The sequence below is a fragment of the Sarcophilus harrisii genome, chromosome 2 (assembly GCF_902635505.1).
Source record: "Sarcophilus harrisii chromosome 2, mSarHar1.11, whole genome shotgun sequence".
Classification (NCBI taxonomy): domain Eukaryota; kingdom Metazoa; phylum Chordata; class Mammalia; order Dasyuromorphia; family Dasyuridae; genus Sarcophilus; species Sarcophilus harrisii.
The window spans coordinates 552,365,405-552,382,487 of NC_045427.1; positions in this window are offsets into that span (position 1 = coordinate 552,365,405).

Genomic DNA, 17,083 nt, shown 5'->3' on the forward strand with positions numbered 1-17,083 from the left:
TTTTATAAAAGGTATAATTTTTGGTGGAACTTGAAGAAAGCTAGGAAAGGTAGGAAGTAGAAATAAGGAAGGAGAGAACTCCAGAATAGGTGTCCAGGTCACAAAAATGCCTGGAGTTAGAGGAGATGGATGGTTATTTGTAAAGAATCAAAAAGAAACCCATAGTACCACACTGAAGTAGTATTTGGGAGTGAGGAAAGTATAAAAAGTTGAAAGGGAGGAACATGACATATTATGAAGATTCTGAATTCCAAACAAAGGCTTTGTATTGGATCCTAGAAGTTATAGCAATCCCCTGGAGTTTATTCAACAGAGAGTATGACATGGACAGACAAATGGAAAATGCACTGGAGTAGGAAGAAACATGACAGAGAGCCTAATGAAAAGTTCATTGTAAAAGTCCAGTTGTGAGGAGAAAAGATATTGAAGCAGGGTGATGACAATATCAAAAGATAGAATGGGACATATTCAAGAGATAGTGTGAATATAAAATTAATAGTATTTAGGATCAAGTTGGCAATGCAGATGAGAGAGTGTGAGGAGTTGAGATAACTCCTTAAGTTATGAGTGGATGACTTGGATAGTGGTAACATCAACAATAAGATGGAAGTTAGGAAAAGGGCAGAGTTTTGAGGGAAATATAATAATGATTTCATTTTGGAACCTGTTTTAAGTTTTGCTACAGAGCATATAGTTTGAAATATTCATTTAAAGATTGGAAACTGAAGTTAAATTTAGAACTGCATAAATATATTTGAAAATTATCAAGAGTGATAATAATTGAATTTTAAAGAGAGGGAGAAACTTTTTGCAGGTAGACCAATTAAGAAACTATTGCACCTGAACTTTGGAGGTAACTATATAAGTGCAGAAAGATTGAGAATGAAAGATGTTATGGAAATTTGGCAACTAATTAGTTGTAGTGAATAAGGGAGGGTGAGAAGTCATTGCTTATAGTTGGTGAGTAGAAGAAGGGTAGAAACGTGAACCAAAACAGGGAAGTTTGGAGGAGGGAGAAAGATAAGGAAATAACTTCTAAGATTCATTGCAGTTCTAATTTTCTTTGATCTTATAGAATTAACTGCACTATGGGGAAAGCTGGAAGATTCAAAGAAGTCCTATCGATACTCTAAAAAGAGATAGACAAGAGATCAGCTAAAAAGTTGACACAAAATGATAGGATGTGTGTGTTTCAAAAAGAAATGGAAAGTAGATGCTCATTGATTGGGGGAGGGTAGGGAATAAGCAAATTGTGATATATGAATGTAATGAAGACTGATGCAAACTAAATAGACCAGGAAAAAAACGGTTTTTATCACCTTATATGCAAAGAATACCAACAAAGAAAGAATGAATACTATATGATTACAATGACCAAGGATGGCCCCTGAGAAAAGAGATGTGAATGTGATCATCTATTCAGGAGTGAAGGAATATGAGTTTTTTGAAGGGATATTTGATACAATATTGTATTCAATTGATATGAAAGTTTTTTGGAACTACTTCCCCCACACAGTTTTTCCTCTTTTGTTCCTTAATATAAGGGTGAGTTTTAAGAATAGGGAAGGTAGAAGTATAAATGTGAAAATGACAATAATGTAAAAACAAAACATATCAATAATTTTTTAATTGTAATCACAGTCTAAGCAAAAAATTCCAGTTCATAGGCTTAAGCTTATATGTTTATGAACCTAACAAAAAAGATAACATTTTTCTTTGGGAGGGATTTTTTTCTAACATATCAACATAATATATCTAACATATTTCTAACATATAAAGAACTTATATCTTAAAAGACCTGAGAAAGTATAAATGTTTATGGAATTCCATGAGAGATCAAGGTGGTTCAAGGAACAGAGATAAAGAAATAAATTAATGCTTTCTATGCATATATCCGCACAATATTTATCCCCACATTATGGTATATCACAAAGATCACATATTTCATGAAATGGGATTTTCTATTCACTTGAAAGAATTACATGCAAAAGTCAGAGAAGAGAAAATACAATCTACATTCAAAATATGAATCATGACTTCTCTTTATTGTCCTGCCACATGGAAGAGGGCTTATCACAATAAAGGGAAAGCTAGCATCACTTAGCAGAATTGCCTGTGTTTGACTACATGCTATGTCAGAGAATTCAGATTAAATTGCTTTTAAAAAAAAACCTCAGGGTTGAAACTTCAGCCATGTCTCCCGATACAGAAAAGACTAGGACCTCAGACAGAGGTTTTGTACCATACTTAATGGCAAAAAGTGTTGGGGCAAAGCATACTAGACCTGAGACTGAGACCAGTGCAGGTTATATAGAATATCTTAATCTCATAAATTTAGAATTAGAAGAGAATTAAAAAGTCATCTTATCTAACTTTCTTCTTCATCATCTTTTTGTCTTCTTCATCTTTTTTTTCCCTTCTTTGTCTTCTTCATCTTCTTTTTCTTCATCATCTTCTTCTTTCTCCTTTTTTTTTTTAAATAGAAGCTATGGTTCTTCCTCAAACACCAAGTCCAATACTATTCCCACCATACCGCATTGTATTTCCCTTCTAAATATGTCTTTTCCCTTATTAGAAATCCTGCCTCTAAAAGTTACTGTGTGATCCTGAGCAAATCATTCAACCCTCTCAGTATTACTTTCCTCATTTTTTTCAAATGGAGATATATCATAGGTAACATAAAATACTTTGCAAAACTTAAAACATCATATTAAATGCTAACCATTATTATTGTTATTTTTAATGTCCAGGGACCCATAATTGAACCAGATTCCCCATCATTTCCTCAATATTTAGAGATGGAACTCAGTATCAACCTGCCCTTCATCATCACAGGTCCTTGCAAAGTACATTCCTTAGTCCTATGACTATCAAAATCATATTAGACTTTCTAATTCTTATGACTCAATCATTATTATCTGAAGCAAAAAAAAATCCTTTCTTGCTTCTTTTTCCTATAGGGAAAAATACCACACAGCAGAGTGTTGTGGCGAACTGACCCGTAGAAAGGCAGCAGCCATGAGATGGCCCACAAGTATATTTTAGAGTAAAATTTTAACCTCAGGGACATAACTGGGATTTCTAACAGAGACCGGCAAGGTAAGAGTGCTTGAGATTTCTACAAAGAGTGGGTCTCACGGGTTTGACATCACTTGAATTTCAGACTGCATGACTTGCACAGAGGGTGAGATCATAGAGCTAAACTGATCTCTAACAGTGTTTTCTCTTTTCTTGCTTCAGGGATCAATCCTTTAGTTTTTCTGTATCCAACACTCCATTCAAGATTTCATCATCCTAACCTCTTAAAGCTCATACAATTGGAACTTTGTCAATACCATATCAGGTCAGGTATTCACCTAGGATTAAGAAAGAATAAACATTTTTAAAAAGCAGAACTATGTGCTCAAGATACAGGAGACCTACATATAGATATGAGATAGCTGCTGATCTTCTTCTTGAATTTGAAAGCCTAGGAGCATACATATATTCATAGAGAAAAACAGAGAGAGAGAGAGAGAGAAAATCTGCTTGAACTTTTTGTATGCGCACTTAGTTCAATCCATCCTCTACTGTGTCATTAGTCCTTATGGTTCTTCAGTCAAACAGAAGACTTTTTATCATCAAATATACTGATCATTCATCCAAAGTGATATATCAGTTTCTGAAGTTGCAGGTTGTGGATTGGTAGTAGATAGAAGTTATTCTTCATATACCATTAAGAAGGATATGTTGAAACATGCTCTGAAAATTCCACTATTATTGCCCAGTCCCTCCATCCTGTCTTCTATTACAACAATGATTAGAGAAGAATGAGAACTTCATTTAACCCATAGATCAAAAGGGAAGATGTATTATTGTGAAAGTAGAGAACAAAATATTACCAAGAATTACTTACATGTGAAAAAAAAAAGACATTACTGGGGAAGTGGAGGTTGGTTTAACATCAAACAAAAAGGAAGCTTAACATATGGATCATTTAAGTATGATTCTGCTTTCCATAATATATTCAGAGAACCACAGGAAGATCTTCAATGCACTTAGTAAATCCCCTGTGGACTAAAGATGATGACAAGAAATTCAGAGGATGAGATGCAGTAGTTGGATCAGCATCCATGCCTAGCGAAGAAGTGTTCATGTTCATCCATCCATAGTATTATTCATTTTTAAAGTATTACCTCTATCCCCCAATTTAACATGTTAGTGAGTAAGTAGTGCATTATGTAGTTAAATGACATAAATCCACTAAGTAATAACTTTCATTTAAAGTCATGCAAGAATTACATACCTGGAACATGACTTGGCACTTCCTTGTATAGTTTCCATTCAGTCCATTATCTATTTTCCATTCATTATGAGGTGATCCAAGATGTCATTGTCTCATACAGAAAATGTGCTGTAACGGAATTCTATTATAAACATTCCTTGATTTTTTCTTAAAAGGTGAAACAACAAATGCCATAGACTCTGTTAATAAACTATTTTCCCAGGCCTGCAACAGTCCTGTGATGATCATCTGTTTCTTTTGCAAAGAAAATCATTAGGTGAGTTTTGCCATGGGATGATTTCAACATGGTTTCAGAATACTAAATTATGAGCTCTCAAAGGAAGCCTCTATGAAGATGATGAAGGCTGCTGGCTTCCAAACCTAGAATTAAATTGTATTAATATGACTAATTTGAGAATAAGCCGAAGTGAGGGCCAACAGAACAAAGAACTCAGAACCAGGAGATCTAAGTGCTATCACTGTCTTCCTGTCTGTAAACTATTGCAAATAGAAACATAGAAAAATATTTCCTCTTTTTATATCTAAAATCCTTCAACAGAAAATCAGGGTAATCATTCCCACTATCTCTATTTGTCACATTGTTTTAGCTTCTTTCTTTATTCCAATTCTTTTTAGATGAATTAAAAAAAGATTTAAAAAGCAAAATCCTTCGAAGTCAATACATGTAATATATAAATGAGAGAAGTTTTTTCTATCTTTTGCCATCTGGTAGAGTAATAGTTATTTGCCTCCTGCCCTACATCTCCCCATAAGAATGTATTTTTTTCTCCTCTGGAAAAATCAGATATATTATGCACTACTAGCATACCCAAGTGCATAATGGCTGGAAGATGTGTGCTTTTCGTATTTGTGCTGGCAGTTCCAAATATACAACAACATACTGCCTATTTTTTTTAGAAAATAGCATCATTCTGCTAAATGTCTCACATATTGATCTGTAAGGATCATTTTTCTATCTGTATAATAAGATGTCACAATCCTCACTTTGCAGAACAAGAAATTTTACACACACACACACACACACACACACACACACATATTTTTACGTATGTATATATGTGTGTGAATAGATGTATATATATATGTGTATATATATATATGTATGTTTATGTTTATATATACATACATTTTTCTCAAAAGGACCTAACAAACACATACATGAATTTCTAAATTTCTAAACTTGAGATAAGAAAAAAATTAAAATTCTAACATCACAGATATTTCTAATATAAGTAGATGGTATTCTTCAAAGAAGGATAACATTAGTAAATTAACTAAATTTTTCTCTTTGAGGGAGGAAAAAAAAGTTTCATTTGTTACTATAGGGGCAGAAAAGGGTAGATCTGTCACCTGATTTGTGCAAACACAGAAGTATATAAACTATTCTCCTGAAGATTTCTCTTTTATTTTTTTCTAAGATAAAACTGCCTTACAAACTATAGAAGTGACATGAAATGAAGAAAAAAGTGCTGACTTGCTAGTAGAGAGCTGTGCTCTCTGCCTCCAGTTTTTCCATTAATTTGGTTGTGCCATTTCAGGCAAGATGCTTAATCTCTCTGTGCCTTAATTCCCTTAGCTAGGAAAGAGAGATTGAATTAAATACCATCTCAGGTCCCTTCCAGCTAGAACTTTCTATGGACTTATGATCAAGCTCTTTTAATGGCCTTCCTAACTTGCTTACATACGCTTACTGATCATCATCCCTATGTAGAACAGAACAAATAGAAATGAAAAAGTTTTAGCTTTTTCCGACATTTCAGATTTAACATTTCAATATTAAGAGGCACACAGGCAAAATGAAGTGTTGCTATATTTTGCCTTAATCTCCCCTTATTATTCTGAATATAATTACTTATATGTAGAATTGAATTGTTATTATTATGATTTTCAAACTAATTCATTTCAAATGAAGGAAAATGAGCAGACTATATGAAGTTATAGTTGGATTTGACAGAGCTATTTGAGTGCTACCTGCCTTGAGGAAAAAAATTGTAAGACATCTTAGGGAGACTTGTTTCTTAAAACTCCACAGAATTTAGAAGTTAACATAAGTTCAATAGGATTTAGAAGGCAACTAAGTGGTTAGATAGCATGACTTAGAGTCATGAAACATCAAATACTGTCTTTGATATTTACTAAGCTTCATGGCCTTAGGTAACTTAACCTCTTTGAGCTTCCATTTGTTTACCTGTTAAATGAAAATAAGAATAGCAATAACAATTATAATAACACAACTCATTATTCTGAGGTTGATTTGAGATAACATATGTAAAGCATTTTGTAAGTCTTAAAATACAACATATATACTAGCTTTTATCACTGTTATTAATAAGTTCAATCATCATATAAACATATAAACAGTCATATTTACAAATATATACCATAAATCGGAAGAGACACTTAGGTTTTCAATTTTGTTTTATTTCAAGAGTTTTTATTATTATCATCTTGTTAAGCATAGAAACAATTAAAGTCTGATACTTTTATCTTCTCACAAAATTGGCCCATTGTTCTCAAAAGCTATGCTTAAGATGAAAAGGATCTGGGTGATGTATAAATATTTATCTGACTATGGAATAGCCTAGTTCATGTCAAAAAGACTCAACCCTCTGTGTGTGTCTTTCTTTGTCTATCTCCCTCTGTCTGTTTGTCTGTTTTGCTCTCCTTTTTTTTTTTTTAACTTACCCACTTTCTCTTTTACTTTCTCTTTCTTTATCATTTATCTATTTATTTATTCACTTTTATCAAGGTAACTCATGAAAAATGATTACCAAGGTATTGAGGGATGTGTTAATGGAGGGAATACCAACACTAATGGAATAACATCTTTGAAGTATTAAAATGTTACAGTATTTAAAATAACAATAAGTAACTGAGCAAAAAGTTTGCGAAGATTATATATATATATATATATATATATATATATATATATATATATATATAGGATAGATTGATTACAATTTTCCTATCTCTCAAGAGGGCATGTTATACCTGATACTTTCTCTCCTAGTAACTCCCCAAACAATAAAGATTTAAAAGAAATAATAACTACTTTGAGATTCTGCACCATCTCAAATTATTCAAACCATAATGGTATAGGAATAATTAAAATATAATATAATTAAAATATAATTTTAAAGCAATTGAAATACGAGAAATACTATTTATAGAATTATCAATAATCAAATATCATGGAACAGAAAAATATTATAAAAACAAATTATTAAAGAATGAAAGGAAATGCAAGAAAAGAGAGATAGAAAATGAACTATAATGTCCTATTATTTCATACCTATGATAATACAACACATTGGAGCACACCCAAATTACAAATTAGTAGAACTTTTTTTTTTTTAAATTAGTAGAACTTTTAGAGAAACAGGAGTAATTTAGCAACAAAGGAAACTGGCAATGAAAAAAATAAAATGGCTTATTTGCCCCATTATTTACAAATTATAACAATGTGAGTTGATACCTCGGAGTAAAAATAAAATTTAGTATGAAGCTTAGATTTGAGGTCATTTCAGTGGGGAAAAAAATTGATTAAAGAAGATTAACAGATTATAAGACTAGGAATGTGTATAGTTGCAAAAAAATTTTTAAAGAAGGGTAGTATGCTTCAATTTGTATTCAGACGCCATCACTTCTTTCTCTGGGGATGGACTGCATTTTTCATTATAAATTCTTTAGAGTGGTCTTGGCTCATTATATTGTGGAGAATAACTAGGGCATTGACAACTGATCATTTTACAATACTGTTGTTACTTTGTACAGTACCTCTCATTTTGCATTGGCTCATAGAAGTCTTTCTTGGTTTTTCTGAGGGTAGCCTACTCATCATTTTCTTAAAGCACAATATTATTCTATCATAATTATATACCAAAATGTGTTCAACCATTCCCCGATTAATGGCAATTCCTCAAATTTCCAATTCTTTATCCCCGGAAAAGAGCTATTATAAATATTGTGTGTGTGTGTGTGTGTGTGTGTGTGTGTGTGTGTATTTATGTCTTTTTCCTTTTAAAAATATCTTTTGGGATACAGACCTGATAATGGTATTGCTAGGTCAAAGAGTACGAATGGTTTGGGGCATAGTTTTGGGCATAGTTCCCAATTTCTCTAAAGAATAATTGAATCAGTTCACAACTCTAACAATAATGCATTAATAATATTTTACTTTCCTCTGATCCCCTCCACCATTTTCTTTTTCTTTACTATTAGCCAATCCAAGTATTACTTAGTAGTACTTCCCATTTGTTTCAATTTGCATTTCTTCATCAACAGGGTATTTTTTTCATAAGGCTAATATTATGATTACTACATTTGCTCATATAGTTCCTGATTTTCCTTTGGCAGATAGATTCCTAAATATTTTATATTATTGGTAGTTACTTTAAATGGAATTTTTCTTTGTAACTCTTAACTGTTAGATTTTATTAGTGATATATAAGAATGCTGATGACTTATGTGGGTTTATTTTGTATCCTGCAACTTTGCTAAAGGTGTGGATTATTTCTAATAGCTTTTTAGTAGAATCTCTGGGGTTCTCTAAGTATATCATCATATCATCAACAAAGAGTGATAATTTGGTTTCCTCATTACCTACTCTAATTCCTTTAATCTCTTTCTCAACTCTTATTGCCAAAGCTAATATTCTAATACAATATTTATTAGTACTGGTGATAGTGGGCAACCTTATTTCACTCTTGATCTTATTGGAAATGGTTCCAGTTTATCCGCATTACATATGATGCTTACAGATGGTTTTAAATAGATGCTACTGATTATTTTAATTAAAGTCCATTTATTCCTATACTCTCTAATGTTTTTAATAGGAATGGATGTTGGATTTTATCAAATGCTTTTTCTGCATCTATTGAGATGATCATATGGTTTTTGTTAATTTGGTTATTAATATGGTCAATTATACTAATAGTTTTCCTAATATTGAACCAGCCTTGCATTCCTGGTATAAATCCTACTTGATCATGGTGAATTATCCTGGGGATGATTTACTGTAGTCTTTTTACTAATATATTATTTCAGATTTGAGCATCAATGTTCATTAGGGAGATTGATCTATAATTTTCTTTCTCTGTTTTCAACCTACCTGGTTTAGGTATCAGTACCATGTTTGTGTCATAAAAGGAATTTGGTAGGACTGCTTCCTTTCCTATTTTTTCAAATAGTTTATATAACATTGGGGATAATTGTTCTTTAAATGTTTGGTAGAATTTACATGTAAATCCATCTGGTCCTGGGTTTTTTTTCTTAGGGAGCTGATTAATAGTTTGTTCTATTTCTTTTTCTGAAATGGGACTATTTAAGCAATTTACTTCCTCCTCTGTTAATATGGGAAGCCTATATTTTTGTAGGTAGTTATCCATTTCACTTAGGGTATCAAATTTATTGGCATAAAGTTGGGCAAAGTAACTCCTTATTATTGCTCACATTTCCTCTTCATTGGTGGAAAGTTCTCCCTTTTCATTTTTAAGACTAACAATTTGATTTTCCTCTTTCCTTTTTCTAATCAGATTTACCAAAGGTTTATATATTTTATTGTTTTTTTCATAAACCCAACTCTTAGTTTTATTTTTAATTCAATAGTTTTTTTTTTTTACTTTCAATATTATTACTTTCTCCTTTTAATTTTAGAATTTCAAATTTAGCATTTGATTGGGGGTTTTAAATTTGGTCTTTTTCTAGCTTTTTAAGTTGCAAGCCCAAGTCATTGATCTTCTCTTTAGCTATTTTATTCAAGTAAGCCTCTAAAGATATAAAATTTCCCCTTATTACCGCTTTGGCTGCATCCCACAAATTTTGGTATGGTGTCTCATCGTTGTCATTATCTTGAGTGAAATTATCAATTGTGTCTATTATTTGCTGTTTCACCCAATCATTCTTTAAGTTAAGATTATTTAATTTCCAATTACTTTTTGGTCTATTTACCCCTAACTTTTTGTTGAATGTAGTTTTTATTGCATCGTGGTCTGAAAAGAATGCATTTACTATTTCTGCCTTCCTACATTTAATTTGGAGGTCTTTATGTCCTAATTTATGGTCAATTTTTATATAGGTTCCATGAACTGCTGAGAAGAAAGTATACTCGTTTCTGTCACCATTGAGTTTTCTCCAAAGATCTATCATACCTAATTTGTCTAATATTTTATTTACCTCTTTAATTTCTTTCTTATTTGTTTTGTGGTTTGATTTGTTTCATTGTAAAATTCAAGGTTGAGATCTCCCACTATTATAGTTTTGCTGTCTATATCTTCTTGCAACTCTCTTAACTTCTTTAGGAAGTTGGATGCTATACCACTTGGTGCATATATGTTTAGTATTGATATTGTTTCATTGTTTATGCTACCCTTTAGCTAGATATAGTTTCCTTCTTTATCTCTTTTAATTAGATCAATTTTTGCTTTTGCTTGATCTGAGATAAGGATAGCTACCCCTGCTTTTTTGACTTCACCTGAGGCATAATAGATTCTGCTCTAGCCTTTTACCTTTACTCTGTATGTATCTCCCTGCTTTAAATGTGTTTCCTGTAAACAACATATTGCAGGGTTCTGATTTTTGATCCATCTGCTATCTGCCTTTGCTTTATGGGAGAGTTCATCCCATTCACATTTATGGTTAAAATTACTAATTCTGTATTTTCTGCCATCTTATTATCCCCAGATTATGCTTTTCTTTTTCCTGCCCCCCCCATCCCCTTTCCCAGTTTTAAACTCATGGGCATCATTTGCATCATGCAGCTCTCCCTCTTTAGGATTCCTCCCACCCCCTTTGAATCCCTTCCCCTTGCTTGTACCCTTCCCTTATTACTCTTTTCCTTTTCCCTTTTCCTTTCCCACTTTTTAATAAGGTGAGAGAAGTTTTTCTGTAAACCAAATATGTCAATTATTTTCTCTTTGAACCAACTCTTATGAGAGTAAGATTCACACAATGTTCCTCCCCCTCTCTAAATTCCCTCAGATATGATAAGAATATCCTTTGCCTCTTCGTGGGATGTAGTTTCCCTCTTTTTATCTCCCCTTTTCCCTTTTTCTAGCATTATCCCCTTTCCATTTCTACTTCCCTTTTTTAGGTTAGATCAGTTAAATCAAAGTATATATGTACACTTTATGTGTAGCCCCAACAGAAATACAGGTCTCAAGAGTTCTTTTTACCTTTTTCTGTTTCTTTTGAGTCTTATGGTTGGAGATCAAATTTTTTGTTTGGTTCTGTTCTTTTCCTTAGAAACAAATGGAATTCATCTGTTTCATTAAATGTCCATCTTCTTCCATGGAAGAAAATGCTCAGCTTAGCTGGGTAGTTTATTTTTGGCTGCATTCCAAGTTCTTTTGCCTTTCAAAATATCAGATTCCAAGTCCTTCTATCTTTTGAAGTGGAAGAAAGAAGCTAGATCTTGAATGAACCTTATTGTGGCACCTCGGTATTTGAATTTTTTTTCCTGGCTGCTTGTAATATTTTTTTCCTTCGTCTGATAGTTCTGAAATTTAGCCACAATATTCCTTGGAGTTTTTATTTTAGGGTCTTTTTCAGAAGGTGTTCAATGAATTCTTTCAATGCTTATTTTATCTTTTGATTCTATTGCAATAGAATATAGATGTATCTGGTCAGTTCTTTTTGATGATTTCCTGTAAAATAGTATCTAGGCTCTTTTTTTAATCATAATTTTCAGTAAGTCCAGTAATCCTCAGATTATCTCTCCTAGATCTATTTTCCAGGTCTGTTGTTTTTCCAAGTATATATTTAACTCTTTTTTCTAATTTTTCATTTTTTGGTTTTGCTTGACTGATTCTTGATGTCTCAATGAATCATTCATTTCTATTTATTCAGTTTTGATTTTTTAATGATTTATTTTCTTCATTAGCTTTTTTTATTTCTTTTTGCATATGTCCAATTAAGTTTTTAAATGAGTTGTTTTACTCTATGGAATATTTTTCCATTTCACTAATTTTTTTTTTTTTTTTTTTTTTTTTTTTTTTTTTTTTTTTTTTTTTTTTTTTTACTGAGTTATATTCTTTTTGCAATTTACAAATCCTACTTTTTTGGGAATTCTTTATCTTTCCCAATTCACAAATCCTACTTTCTTGGGAGTTCTTTACCTTTTCCAATTTACAAATTCTGTTTCCCTGTACTTCCTGGCAGTTCTTTACCTTTTCCAATTCACATTTCAGGAAGTTGTTACTCTCTTGCATAGCTTCTCTTTCTTTTCTCCATTTCTTTTCTAGCTTTCTTTTAAAGATTTTTTATAGTTTCTTCTAGGAGAGCCTTGTGTGATGGGGACTAGATTACATCCCCCTTTGGGATATTGTATGGAGACGGTCTGCTATTAGTCTCTTTGGAATTGAAAACCTGCTCTCTTTCTGTATAGAAGCTATCAATTATCCTTTTGATTTTTTTTACTCATTTTTTTAAAAAAAAAGCCTGTAGGGTCTGCCTTCAGGGCAAGGAGGTTACCAGCTTTCTCTGCAGAGCAGGCATAGGTATATGGACAGTAGGTATCCTGTCAATGGGTTGCAAAATGCCCATTAGTCTTCAGGCAAAGAGTGGCAGAGTTGCGAGGATGCTCTGGGAAAAACTTGACATTGGAAGTGACTCAGGCCTGGGTCCCATGGGCTGAGCTGAGGAAGTGCCCTGTGAGGAGCCCTGCTGTGAGGATTAGTGACTGCCTTGGGGTTAGAGGCTGAGCAGCAAAAGTGTCACTATCCACTCCCACCTACCCCCCCAAAAAAGCCCTATCCCTCAGGGCACTGGAAGTGTCTCTGCCTGGGGAGCACAGTCATGCTGTGGAAATTCTATTGACCCAGGTTGAGCCTCCCATTGTGCATATTAGAGGCTGTGCCGGGCTGCGCCCCCCTGCTGTGCAGATTTGTGACTGTCCCGCAAAAGCCCCTGCTGCTGCACAGCTGTGTTGTGGCCTGTGCTAGTTCATTCACTTCCAGTTTTGGGTGAGTATAGCCAGATCCTGTTAGGTTCTGGCATTTTTTAGAGTACCCTCTAACTTTGGCTTTAATTTCTCTGCTGGTCTACTGCTTTGCAATCAAAGCAGAACAGCCCACTCTATGGTAGAGTCCTCTCTGTAAATTTTCCAACCACAGAGATCACCCCCACCCCGGGTCTGCTCCAGACTCTAGCTTCTGATTCTATCTCAGCTTTCTCTGGTCTGCTCCTGCCCACTCAGGACAAACCTTTTCTTGCAATTTTCCAGATTATCTGTGGCTGGTACGTTGTTGTACTTCCGATCTTGGTGGATTTTACTAGTCAAGCGCTATTTTTGAGGCTGATTTTAATAATTAGTAATGGGGGTATGAGAGAAGCTCAGAAAATCGTGTGTGCCTTCTCCGACATCTTGGCTCCATCTCTCCATGACTTTCTTTTATCACTCTTATTTCTCCTTCCAAGTTTCCTTTACTTCTTACTTGATTTTCAAAATATTATTTCAGCTCTTCCATGGCCTGAGACCAATTCTTATAGACTTTGATTGTTGATATTTTGACTTTCTTGTCCCCTGAGTGTGTGTTTTGATCTTTCTTGTTACCCTAGTAACTTTCTATGGTCAGAATCTTTGTTTCCCGACTGTTTGCTCATTTCTCCAGCTTATTTCTTGACTTTTAACTCTTTTTTAAAGTAGGGTTCTGTTTCCAGCTTGTTGGATGAACGCCTGAAATTTAGGGGGCTTTGGACAATTGTTTTTTGAGATACTTCTGGTGACCTATAAGATTTCAGTTTTTCCCAAGTGATGTGATCTAAGGAAATTTTTTTTTTTTACTTTTCCAAATATAGGTAGTTTTTAACATTCATTTTTGTAAGACTTTGTATTCCCAATTTCCCCTTGCCTTCCCTACTCCTCAAGACAACAAATAATCTGATACAAATTAAATATGTACAGTTATTTTAAACATATTTCCATACTAGCCATATTATGAAAAATGAAAAAATGAGAAAAAACAAACAAAAAAATGAAAATACCACACTTTGATCCATTATGCAGTTTCCATAGTTTTCTCTCTGTATATGGATGTGTTTTCCATCCCAAGTCTATTGGAATTTCTTGAATCAAGAGAGATGTGTTTTCTACTCTGCTTGCCTGTCTCTGGTCTGTGAGTGATCACATACTCTCTTTTTTGCCCTTGTTCTGTGAAGAGGATTCCTGATCCACTCTGGCTGCTAACTCTGGTATGCCAACACTCTTCTCCGCCCTGGGGCTATCATCTAGGACTGCAACCTGGATGTGGCCATGAACAAAGCAACAGTATTGCTTCAATGTTACCAAAGAGATCCTTGTAATCTTCTGACCAGTTTGCTTACCATTTAGGGCTGGGAGCTCCAGAAGTAATTGCTTCCAGTGCTAATTCAGTGGCTCCCAAGGCCTGCTCTTAGTTTGCTGAGGTCTATGCTATGTTGGTACAACCTCTACTGGACTGTGCTCCCAGGTACAAGAGATATTTCCAGCTGATCTTCTAAATCCCTTTGGCATCTATGGACTGAAAAGTCTGGAGACTGCCACTGTTGCCACTGCTGCCATAGATTCAATCTACCTGTTCCTATTTATGTTTTACTGGGGGGGTCTGAGCTGGCACAGTCTGAACTGGACTGACTTCCACTCTCACCTTATGCAATGTATCTTTCCTGCCAACCTTCTAAGTTATTTTGGAACTGATGATGTGAACTTGTAGAATTACATGGAGTCTTCTCTTATTTTTCTATCATCCCCATAGCAACTCTGTTCCATCAGGAGAGACCTACTATATGTCCACAGTATATACTACAGGATGTCCCTTAGTTTAGTTTTAAGTTATTAGAGCTAAAACTATCTATAATTTAAGTTATAAAAAATGAAAACTGCATTAGGACTTTTGGGAAACTTTGTATGCTCTCCCTTCAGTACTCATAACAACATTGCAATTCTAGGTCTTTTTCCTTTTCTTTGACTTTCTTAGGTTCTTTCTATGTTGTAATTTTCTATTTAGTGCTGAGTACTGTTAAGTTGGTCATATTGGATGCTTTTTTATTAAAGCTTTTTATTATCAAAACATATGCATGGATAATTTTTTTAAGATTGACCATTGCAAGAATTTTTGTTACAAATTTTTCCCTCCTTTTCCCCACTCCCTCCCCTAGATGGCAAGTAATCCAATATATTGTGTTAAAATATAGGTTAAATCCAATATATGCACACATATTTGTATAATTATGCTGCTGCACAAGAAAAAATCAGATCAAAAAGAAAAAAATTAGAAAGAAAATGTTTTCATTTCATTTCATTCAATAATAACAAAAAGAATGAAAATGCAATGTTGTGATCCACACAGTCCTCTCTTTGGGTGTAGATGGCTCTCTTTATCATAAGATTATTGAAATTAATCTGAATCACCTCATTGTTGGAAAAAGCCATGTCCATCAGAAATGATCATCGTAAAATCTTGTTGTTGCTGTGTATAATGATCTCCTGATTCTGCTCATTTCATTTAGCATCAGTTCTTGTAAGTCTTTCTGGGCTTCTCTAAAATCATCCTGCTGATCATTTCTTATAGAACAATAATATTCCATAACATTCATATACCATAACTTATTCAGCCATTCTCCAACTGATGGGCATCCATTTATTTTCCAGTTTCTTGCCACTACAAAAAGGGCTGCCACAAACATTTTTGCACATGTGGGTCCCTTTCCCTGCTTTAAGATTTCATTGGGATATAGCCCAACAGAAACACTGCTGGATCAAAGGGTATGCACAGTTGGATAACTTTTTGAGCATAGTTTCAAATTGTTCTCCAGAATGTTTGGATTCATTCACAATTCCACCAACAATGTATTAGTGTCACAGTTTTCCCACATCTCTTCCAACATTCATCTTTGTCTTTTCCTGTCATCTTAGCCATATATTGGATGTTTTCAAGGAAACTTCCCATTTTTTTATTTTTAAATTTTTAAAAAAATATTTCTGAATGATCAGATCTAACAAAATATAGCAAGCAATTTCCAAGCAATTACATAAGAGGAAAACATCTATGTATGTCCCTTAAAAGTCAATTTTATTCTTCTTTGTCTAATCCTCAACCCCAAACTTATTAACACAAAATATATCAGAATAGGAGCTTAGTCAATTGTTTTCTCACTCCCGTACAATTCTTTGTGACCCCATGGATCATATTGTCCATGGAATTTTCTTGGCAGAGATACTACAGTAACTTGCAATTTCAGTGGATTAAGGCAAAAAGAGGTTAATTAACTTGTCCATTGTTACAAATCTAGCAAGTGCCTGAAGCCAAATTTGAACTCAGATCTTCCCCAACTACAGGAGCAGCATTCTATCCAAAGAGTCATTTCAGTGCCTCCAAATCAATAGTCATTCATTAATTAATCTATTCACAAATGTTGCAGAAGGAAAACTTTTTTATGGATATGAATATGTGGGCTACTTTCTGTCTACACAAGTTTTCCATCTGAGTTGTTGTTCACTCATTTTCAATCATGTCTACTTCTTCATGTCCCCATTTGGAATTTTCTTGGCAAAGACATGGTGTGGTTTGCTATTTCCTTCTCCAGATTATTTTACAGAGGAGGAAACTGAGGCATACAGAGTTAAATGACTTCTCTAGAGTCATACAGCTAGGAAGAATCTGAGGCCAGATTTGGAGTAAAGACACAGTAATCCATCTCCAACACTCTATTGCAACTAAGTAATTGTTTCCAATTTTTTTCCATATTAAAGAAAATTTACAGACAAAAGGTGGAATTAGGATATGGCTGTTATCTTGTATCTGTCTGCAGGATTTAAAACAA